This window comes from Humulus lupulus, chromosome 5, assembly GCF_963169125.1.
Source record: "Humulus lupulus chromosome 5, drHumLupu1.1, whole genome shotgun sequence".
NCBI lineage: Eukaryota > Viridiplantae > Streptophyta > Magnoliopsida > Rosales > Cannabaceae > Humulus > Humulus lupulus.
Window position 1 is genome coordinate 44,533,345 of NC_084797.1, and position 10,174 is coordinate 44,543,518.

The window sequence follows — 10,174 nt, forward strand, 5'->3', positions numbered from 1 at the left end:
CTGTGCAAGCTAGGCTATTGCCCAGGGCCCAATAAACTAAAGGGCCCAATTTATTTACCTGCCTTTTCAGTTTTTTTTTTATTAAAATCAATGAAATCAAACGTGTTCCCGCTTTTAAAGGAAAGATTCCATTTCTAAAGACTGTTTCTATTCTCAATCCCACTTTTAATGTTAAATTGTTAATTCATAAATATTTAGTCAAACCCTCAAACGGTCAGTTGCTTTCATCATATATATATAATATAATATTATATATTAAAAATCAAGAGTAAAATTCATGAATAGAAATGGATAGGTAGGCTTTTGCAGACAAAAAAGAAAAAATAGCAGTAAGTGAAAGGTTGATTCATTTTTATTTATTTTTGGTTGGCTCACCATCAAGGCATCAACATCAATTTGGTCTCAAATGCATCAACCTCTCCATCAAGGCGTCAAGATTAAAGTAAGGTATCTATATATATATTTTAATATATATGAAGAACAAAGAAGTGAAATATGAATTTAATTTTTTTTGTCATATAGTATTTTATTCTTTCTTATTTCTTGATTTGTTTTTTTGCCGTTATTTTTTTTTTATATATGATATATATAATGCTAAAATTACTAGAGAAAAAAAATATGTAATATGTTGTTTTGTTTAGTGTTCAATGTTCATTCTCCTTTAATACCGTTAATCCATTCTATTATATTTTATTTTTATTTGCTATTTTTAATTGAGATTAATCACTAATTTTTATTTAATTATTAATTAATCACTACTTATTAGTACTACTTTTTTCTTATTGTTGTAGAAATATCACTGCATAGATCAGAAAATTAATTGAAAAGGGTATTGGGCAATTGGCGACTCTAAATTTGTGACAGTGAATTTTTTCAATTTGAAGCTTTTAAACTTTGAAGATGGAATTAGCAGTGAATACCAAGTTCTTTTGTTCCTTTTTTCACTTCTAATTTAATAAATTATTACTATATTGATTGTTATTTGAAACATTATATTAGTTCTTGTGGTTTTTTTTTCACTATGCCTCCTAAGATTAGAAAACACGAGTCTGGGTATGAAAAACGTAAGAAAAAGAAAAAAATTGAGGAGTTAACTCAATCTCAAAGAGGAGCTCTTGATAAATTTATTATAAAAGAACCACAAGTTTCTTTAGAAAATCATAATTATGACATTGTTGATGTTGAATTTCCTGAAAACATGGTTCCTAATGAGAATGTTAGTATTGAGAATCAAACTGAAAGTGTTGATGTGGAAAATAGAGGTGACGTGCCCATTAAAAATGATAATGTGAAAAATAATAGTGACGTGCCCATTGAAAATGATAATATGGAAAATCAAAATTCTAATACTAAAAATAGTGATGATGATCACTTGAATAATTCACTTGAAAATGAAGATGTTTTAGAGGATAATGATAATGACAATGAAGAGCAATCAAACCCATTTGAACATTTGCTTGATATATTTGATCCAAGAAATTGGGATGCTCTTGATACAAAAATGATTGATTTATTAGTGATGAAGGGTCCAAAAAGATATTGTTCTATTATGAGTGGTTCTAAAGCTAAATTTTCTAGACGATTCACTGCTAATTTGTAAACTAGAGTTTTATCAAATGGAGAGAAGTGTGATCGAGATTGGCATGTTTATTCAAAAGAGTTAGATAGAGTATTTTGTTTTTGTTGCAAAGTTTTTAAAAGTGGGATTGGTAGAGGCATGTTAACAAATGAAGGCTTTAGTGATTGGGCACATATTGGTGAAAGACTTAAAGAGCATGAAATCAGTATGGAACATGTTAAAAATATGACCACTTGGTATGAATTGCGTCTAAGGCTCGAAAAGAATCAAACGATTGATAAAGCTACTCAAAGACTAATTGAAAAAGAAAAAGATCATTGGAAATTTTTTTTACTAAGAATTATTTTAATAGTGAAATTTCTTGCTAAACATAACTTGGCATTTCGTGGTTCTATGGAGAAATTGTATCAAAATAGTAATGGAAATTTTTTGGGCTTAATTGAAATGTTGGCAGAGTTTGACCCTATTATCCAAGAACATGTTAAACGCATTACAAATGATGATATTCATAGTCATTATCTTGGACATAACATCCAAAACGAGTTAATACTTGTGCTTGCTTCTGCAATTAAAACTGAAATCATTAAAAAAGTTAAACAAGCAAAGCATTTTTCTGTGATACTTGATTGTACTCCTGATGTTAGTCATCAAGAGCAGATGTCCTTGATATTGAGATATGTGGATGTTTCTTCACATTCTGTTAGCATTGAAGAATCATTTTTAGGATTTTTAAATGTGAATGATACAATTGGTCACGGACTTTTTGATGTTCTACAAAATGAGTTGAAAAAACTTAATCTTGACATATTTGATGTGCGGGGACAAGGCTATGATAATGAGTCAAATATGAAAGGAAAACATCAAGGTGTACGAAAGAAATTTTTAGACATAAATCCAAGAGCCTTTTATACTCCTTGTGGTTGTCATAGTCTTAATTTGACATTATGTGACATGGCTGAATCATGTAGTAAAGCTAGAGATTTTTTTCGAGTTATTCAGCGTATTTATACAATTTTTGCCAATTCTACTAAGAGATGGAAAATTTTGAAAGATAATGTGAAAGGATTGACTCCAAAATCATTGTCATCCACTTGTTGGGAGAGTCGTGTAGATAGTGTTAAAGCTATAAGATCTCAAATGTCAGATTTTAGAGAAGCTTTACTTGAAGTGTCAGAAAAGGATGAACTTGATTCTAAAATAAGAAGTGAAGCAAAATCCTTAGCAACAAATGAGCTTGGTGATTTTGAGTTTTTAATAGCAATTATTATTTGGTTTGAAATATTATTTGCTATTAATTTAGTTAGCAAGCTTTTACAATCAAAGGATATGCTTATTGATGTTGCTATGGAAAAAATAAAAGGGTTAATTTCTTTTTTCGTGGGATATAGAGAAACATGTTTTTATAACGCCTTGAATAATGCTAAGGAAATTGCTATTGAAATGAATATTGATCCAGTTTTTCCTCAAAGGCGCACAAATCGAAGAAAAAGACAATTTGATGAGAATTTGAATACATCTGTTGAGTTATCTGGAGAGGAGTCTTTTAGAGTTAATTATTTTCTTTACCTTGTTGATCAAGCCATTGTTTCTCTTACTAAGCGATTTGAACAATATCAAGAATATGAAAATATTTTTGGTTTCTTGTTTACTTCTGACAAGCTCCAATCGTTAGACAATGCAAGTTTGAAGTCTTGTTGTAGTCATTTTGAAAAGGCATTGAAACATAATGAACATTATGATATTGATGGGAATGAATTATATGTGGAGTTAAAGTTATTAACATAAATCTTGCCTAGGAAAAAAATGAGAGCTATTGATATATTAAAGTTTTTGAAAGGCTTAGATTGTTTTCCTAATACAGTTATTGCGTATAGAATTTTGTTGACTATTCCGGTGACAGTTGCTTCTGCAGAAAGAAGTTTTTCAAAATTGAAGTTGTTGAAGTCCTACTTGCGGTCTACCATGTTACAAGAAAGGCTTAATGGATTAGCATTGATCGCGATTGAAAATGATATTTTGGAGACTGTAAAATATGAAGAGTTGGTTGATGAATTTGCTTCAAAAAGTGTGCGAAGGATGGCTCTTTTTAAGTAGAATGTTGATATTAGCTTAAAGTTTGTAATGGAAAAATAACAATTTTAATAAAATAGTTTGAATTTCTGGTGCTTAATTTTGTAAAATATATAATCGTAACAATAATATTTGAAAATATTATTAGTTTTTAGTTAAACTTTTTTTATTTTTTAGGGGCCAAAATTTTTAGATTAGAACAGGGCCTCCAAAATATTTAAGACGGCCCTATTTACATTGCTTTAACTATTTCGAATAGATCTATGTCTACATTTTGGATTTTTTTTACTGTTTCACGGTCGGATTAGAACAAAGTTTTTATGGGTTCTTTGTCTGCCTCGATGAGTTTCGATGAAACTCGACATGCCTCGATGGTCCTCGATGTACCTCGACATGCCTCGATGTAGGTTAGGAATGGACCACCTCGATTAGCCTCGATTGTCCACGATGGACCTCGATAGGGACTCGAAGTGTCCTATAGATGACCACCTCGACTAACCTCAATGGTCCTCGATGGACCTTGACATGGAGACAAAATTTCCCATACTTGGCCACCTCGATTAGCCTCGATGGACCTCAATATGGACCCGAAGTGTCCTATATATGGCCATCTCGACTAACCTCGATGGTCATCAACATGTAGACAAAATTTCCCATACTTGGCCACCTCGATTAGACTCGATGGTCCTCGATGGACCTCCATTTGATTCAATTCATGGCCACCTCAATGAGATGCGATTGTCCTCGATGGACCTCGACAGAATTTGATTAAAATCGATGGAACTTGATATTTTTTAGTTATTTTATGTTATTAAATTTTTACCTTTCTTTTGTTATTTTGTCAATACATATTTGACTCTTTCTATATTTGTTGCATACAATGGTGTTTGGGAACTGGAATATAAGGATTAGGTTTTCTGGGATGCTTAAAATCAAGTTATCCTTTTGGAGAAGAGTGACGTACGAGCAACTGGTTGACATTTTGTATGATGAGCTTGAAGTGGATAAATGTGTGTATGACTTGAAACTTGAGGTCTCGTACACATGCCTTCCACAACCCTTCAAACCTACCATCATGAAAAATGATAGGCATGTTCGTGCATTCATTGGTTAAGAATGATTGTTTAGGAAATGCTTCGGCCTCTCCCAGCGTTAATAAAAAAAGTTCAATTTGAAGAGAACATTTCTCCAGCATGTCATGGTTTCAAGGGAACTCAAAGTGAGGTTGGGACATTTGTTCGAGAGACAAATCCAGACATTATTGTCCATGATGATATCCCTGTTAGAGGTCCGCCACATATTCCTGAAACAGCAGAGTACGAGCCCTATGTCTATGATCATTATGTTAGGATTAATGCCCTAAAAGCATGTAAATATATTTTATTGGTTTTAAATAAACGTACAATTTTATTATATTTGAATGTTATAATTATTGCTTGAATTAATTATATAATATATCAAGAGTATTCCCTATTCATTCATGAGAATATGATTGTTGACGCGGTTCTTCGCCAACATGTAATTAAGAAAATAAGAGAAAGGAATTAGTGCTTAACTATGAACCGAAATAGATGAATGATCTTTGTAAATGGACTGGTGACACAATCACGTTTTTTAGGTGGTTCAAAGGTTAAAATCCTTCTACTCCACCAGTCAATATTATTGCTATATGCTTGGTATTCTTTTACAGGGTATTTCCTTACACAATAGAATCCAACCCTTTGCAACTCCCAGGGTCTCCATATTTATAGGAGAGGGCACCTGGGAGTTGGTAAGAAGGTCATCCCGTGACCTTCTTACCTATCATGTCAACTCTGTGACATTCATGATTAATTCCTAAAACCTGACACATGAAGTGAGGTCTAATCAATAGGTAAGGGGGATAATGGGCCGCACGACCCAACCCAGTCGTGGGTGTCTGAATATGCATGTTCATGCTGCGTGTCCGAGAAGTCAGGGATATATCAAACACGTGATGTCTGATATATGCATGTTTACCTTGCGTGGTTGACTTTATAAAAGGTCACAGCCTTCAACTCCAGCTCGTACGAGCTGGATGCTTCCCTCGACCTGTGGCCTTCAGAGTCCAGACTCAGTCCTTAAGTAATCTTGGCGAACCTCTGGATACCTCGAGCTAATGAGGCAGGACCTGACGACAACAGCTCCGGTCATGGGGGATCCACGTGGCTGATATAATTTAGGCCGTATCTCAGCTTGCTAATAGCCCGTTGGAAAATCAGGGTGTACATTTGCCCCCCAAGCCCCTACTCGTGGTACACGATGTCGTGTAGGGCCACGATAGGGACTTTTAGGCTTCCCCATGAACTCTTCATATTCCACACTTTACACAGGCGCCGAATACGTGGAACATCATGGTTGATGACGGTACGTCTTCCGAGAACCGCATTAAATGGCCTAGCCTATACTCAGCCATCGTTTAGTCTTTCGAGTAGAGAGCCTTGGATCCCACATCAGGGCAATCCAACGGCCCCTCTTATGTGGCCTTTCATGTATATAAAAGGGGTGGCCAACTTACGCATGGGCCACCCATTCATTTGAAAATTTTCAGAATTTTTCTTCTTCTTCTCTCTTCTTCATCTTCAAAAGAAAAACCTTCTTCTTTCCGGTCGCCATTCCCAGCACTCAAGAAGTTCAGGTGCAAGGGCTCCCTTGAAGCTTTGGAATCGACTACTCCAACGAGGCCCCAACCCAGATGACCCCTTCGTCCTCTTCTCAACCAGAACACTCTATAAGTCTCCTGACCGTGCATGTTTTGAGATTATTTTTCACTGTAGCCTAGGTAAATATTTACTGTAGACGCATGCAAGGTTTTGTTGGATTTTTGTGGGTATGAAGGGAGAAAGCCTTTAGGTTAGGGTATCTCTTGTATTAGAAAATCATTTAGGAACACAGTTTATAGGGTTCCTTTTCTGGGGAAATTTTTTGGGTAGGATTTTTGGTATGCTTGTTTAAAATATCCAGTATTTTGGGTGCAAAACCGGGTAGCTTAGGAGACACGCTTCACAGGCGGTTTTGCCTCTCTTGCCTACTAAAACTTTCCTTCCAAGGAAAAATTCTATCCTGACCCTCCTGACACACGAATTCCGAGTAATCGAGGATCTGTTGGGAGCACAGGTGCGTGTTCATAGAACCGCGTGGTCCCACTCTCCACGGGCTGAGATTACCTCAGCTCGTGCAAAGAAACGCTCCTTTTGATTCTTCCTTATGCTTAGGTCACCTTTTCTGAAATCTTTTCTTTTGTTTGCTAGGCGACCAGATGGCACCCAAGAAGAACACTCCAAAGAGGATCGCTGGCAGCTCGTCCTCCCAACAATCCAAGGGAAAAGAGGTGATGACAGACTCCCCAATTCCTGTCTTCGGGCCGGCCATGGAGCAGGAGCTCGAGGTGGCACCCGATGCTTTCTTCGAGGCTGAGAGGATCACCCACCAGGGGAAAGTGAATAAGATATTCCTTTCCCATGGCATCGAACTGGGGAGGGGCACCCTGATCGCTCGACCTCCCGCAGAAGGTGAGCGAAGCTGCGCGCCGCTCGACGAGGAATTCGCGGCCTGGAGGGACGAACACTTCAAAGCCGGGGCTTTCCTCCCGCTGGATCAGTACTTCGCCGACTTCCTCAATTATGTGAGGTTGGCCCCTTTCCAGCTCCCCCCCAACTCCTATCGCTTGTTGGCGGGGGTTGAGATATCTGTTCTTGAAACAGGAGTGGGAGGTCCCCACTCCGGCAGATATCTTATACTTTTTTTGCCTCAAAGCCAGCCCGGAGCAGCGGGGGCGAGGTGACGGGTTCTATTACTTAACTCGGTTTCCAAATACGGCTGCGGTCATCGACCTGCCCAGCCACCCCAACGACTTCAAAGACCTGTTCTTTATGTCCAAGGGGTTTCATAACTGCGACCTGCACTACTTAAACCGTCCTCATAAGTACCTTTCATCTCTAGCTCGTAAGTTAAGTATCGGTTAGCTCCCCCCTGTATCCCTTTCTGACTTAGAATAATTCTGCAGCTATCTTCGCGAGGACCGAGAAGTCTGTGATCCTCGGGAGCCAGTACGAGACACTGGCGGGCTTGCCCCTCAGTGAAAAGGACTATCGCCAGCTCGTGACAGACGAGATGATTCTGGCCTGCAAGCTAATCTCCCCAGGCCAGACTCTGAACCTGAGGAGGCCCCGGGTGCCTCCCCCAGCTCGTGAGATGAGGCCTATCCCCTTGGAGGAGGCCGCAGGGGATGAGGATAAGGAGGACGAGGTGCCCCTCATGAGGACGAGGAAGCGGGCGCTGGAGGTCGCCCAAAGAACGGACGAGGAGAGGATCCGGTCCGGAGCAGCTGCAGATCCCTCCGGCCAAGGTAACCCATATATGTTTAGGAACTTAGATAGGGCCACTGCAGACCCCCAGCTTGCTAGGTTCAATCCCAAACAGATCGTCCAACGCCATCGAGGTGACCCAGACTTTGATGAAACCCTGCTCCATTGCGTCGACCAGCTCGTGTTGGATTACGAAAGTAGCTGCCCTAGAGGTACCATAGTTATAGACAACACCCTAGCCTTTAGGTCGGTCCTATTCGAGGAGTATGGGACTAACCTTCGGCCATGGCCATCACTCCAGGAGGGTGTCGTAGCTCCGGGTCTTAGGCAATACGTTGAAGAGTCTAGTCCTGAGACAGCCTCGGATCCAGAACCCACGCCAGCTCGAGAAGTAATTGTCTTAGATTCCCCCGCAGAAGCTCCGGGGTCGATGGTCGTGACCATAGATTCCTCTTCTAGCTCGGGGGGTAGGATTCCTATTAGTATATATATATACTTGAGTTTCGCCTTTTTCCCCCTTGTTTTTGATTTTGCATGACTGCTTACTGACATATTGATGTTGTCTTTGTTTTGCCAGAGGAGATGTCTCAGCCCGGGGGAAAAAAATCTGCGAGCTATGTTCACCGGAGGGAACTCCTCAGTTGGGGCCTCTGGGCCCAAAATGAAGAAGCTCCGGGTGACGAAGAAAGCCGCTGGGACCCCAACCAAGTCTCCTGCAAAGGGGAAAGAGCAGACCCCAGCTGCCCAGGCTGAGGAAACTACACCTCGAGCTGTAGTGGAGAACATGCCCCCACCCCCTCCGCGAGCTCCGGCCTTTGTCCGGGACACAGGGGCGGAGCTCGGGGCCTCGGCAACTGCGCCCCCTGAGGTACGCATCCCGGTGGACCCCCAAGATCTGGAGAAGATTCCAGATGTCTTTCGGGGGATGGTGTATGAGACGGCGAGCTACGTCGTCAACCACTTCTACCGCTTCAATGAGAGGGAGCTACGGGCCATCGAAACAAGGAGCCCGGTGTGTGTAATGGAATCTTCATTGGGCATGGTCCTAACGGTAAGCTCACTTTACCCTTATTTTTTATTATCATGCCTTGCCCTGTTTTTCCTCTCTTTTTTTTTTTCTAAGGAAGTTGCCTCTGTTTTTACAGAGCATCTTGGCCCTTCACCAGAGCATAGCCAGGACCAAGGCCCAGCTCGAGGATATGAGGGGCGAGCATCAGGCGGTTGTGGCCACCCATCAAACTTCCTTGCAGACGGCCCAACAGAAAGAAAAAGAAGCCAAGGATGCCCTGGCGGCCGTGCAGGCCGAGCTGGAAGAAGCACGTCCCAAGCTTCAAGAGGCCGAGGCTATCAAAACCGCCCTTGCTGCCGCGCTGGTCGAGCTAGACTCTGCTAAGGTCGGGGCTGAGGAGGCTAAGGCCGCCTTGGAAACGGAGAAGGTAGCATCCAGCACCGCCATGGAGGACATGCTCTACCACTGCTGGGCCTATAACCAGGACATCGACTTCTCCTTCTTAGGAGCGGACGGGGAGGTCTTCCTGGAGGGGTTCAAAGCTCGCCTCCAGCAACAGGCACCTTCTGAAATTGGGGAGGCATCCGTCGTAGCTGAGCAGGAGGGCGAGATGGCGACCTCCACGGGGCAGCCCGGTGGAGCCTAGGGCCTTTCTTTTTCGCACCCATTCCTTTGATATTCTCATTTTTTTTTGTGTAACTTTGCATGAGGTTTTTTCTACCTCGTGACAATCGGTTTTATCAATTTTTACTTTTGATTGGTTTACTTCCTTTTGCCTTTACGCATTTTAGTTACTATTTTGAAAAACTTAGTTCGCGTTAATTTTTATCAATATCTCGTGCTCTTTTAGAAAAACAACGATCAATCAATTTAAATTAACTTCTAAGTTTTATGACCTGGTTATGCCCATGAACTTAATTTGAAAACTTAGTTCGTGTTAATTTTTATCAATATCTCGTGCTCTTTAAGAAAAACAACGATCAATCGATTTAAATTAACTTCTAAGTTTTATGACCTGGTTATGTCCAGGAACTTAGTTTGAAAACTTAGTTCGCGTTAATTTTTATCAATATCTCGTGCTCTTTAAGAAAAACAACGATCAATCGATTTAAATTAACTTCTAAGTTTTATGACCTGATTATGTCCAGGAACTTAGTTTGAAAACTTAGTTCGCGTTAATTTTTATCAATA

At 40.2% G+C, this 10,174-nt stretch overlaps 1 pseudogene; it reads left to right on the forward strand.

The window, feature by feature from the left end:
* The first annotated feature begins 1,021 nt into the window (after positions 1-1,021).
* Positions 1,022-3,673, forward strand: LOC133779094 (uncharacterized; annotated as a pseudogene).
* The last annotated feature ends 6,501 nt before the right edge of the window (positions 3,674-10,174 follow it).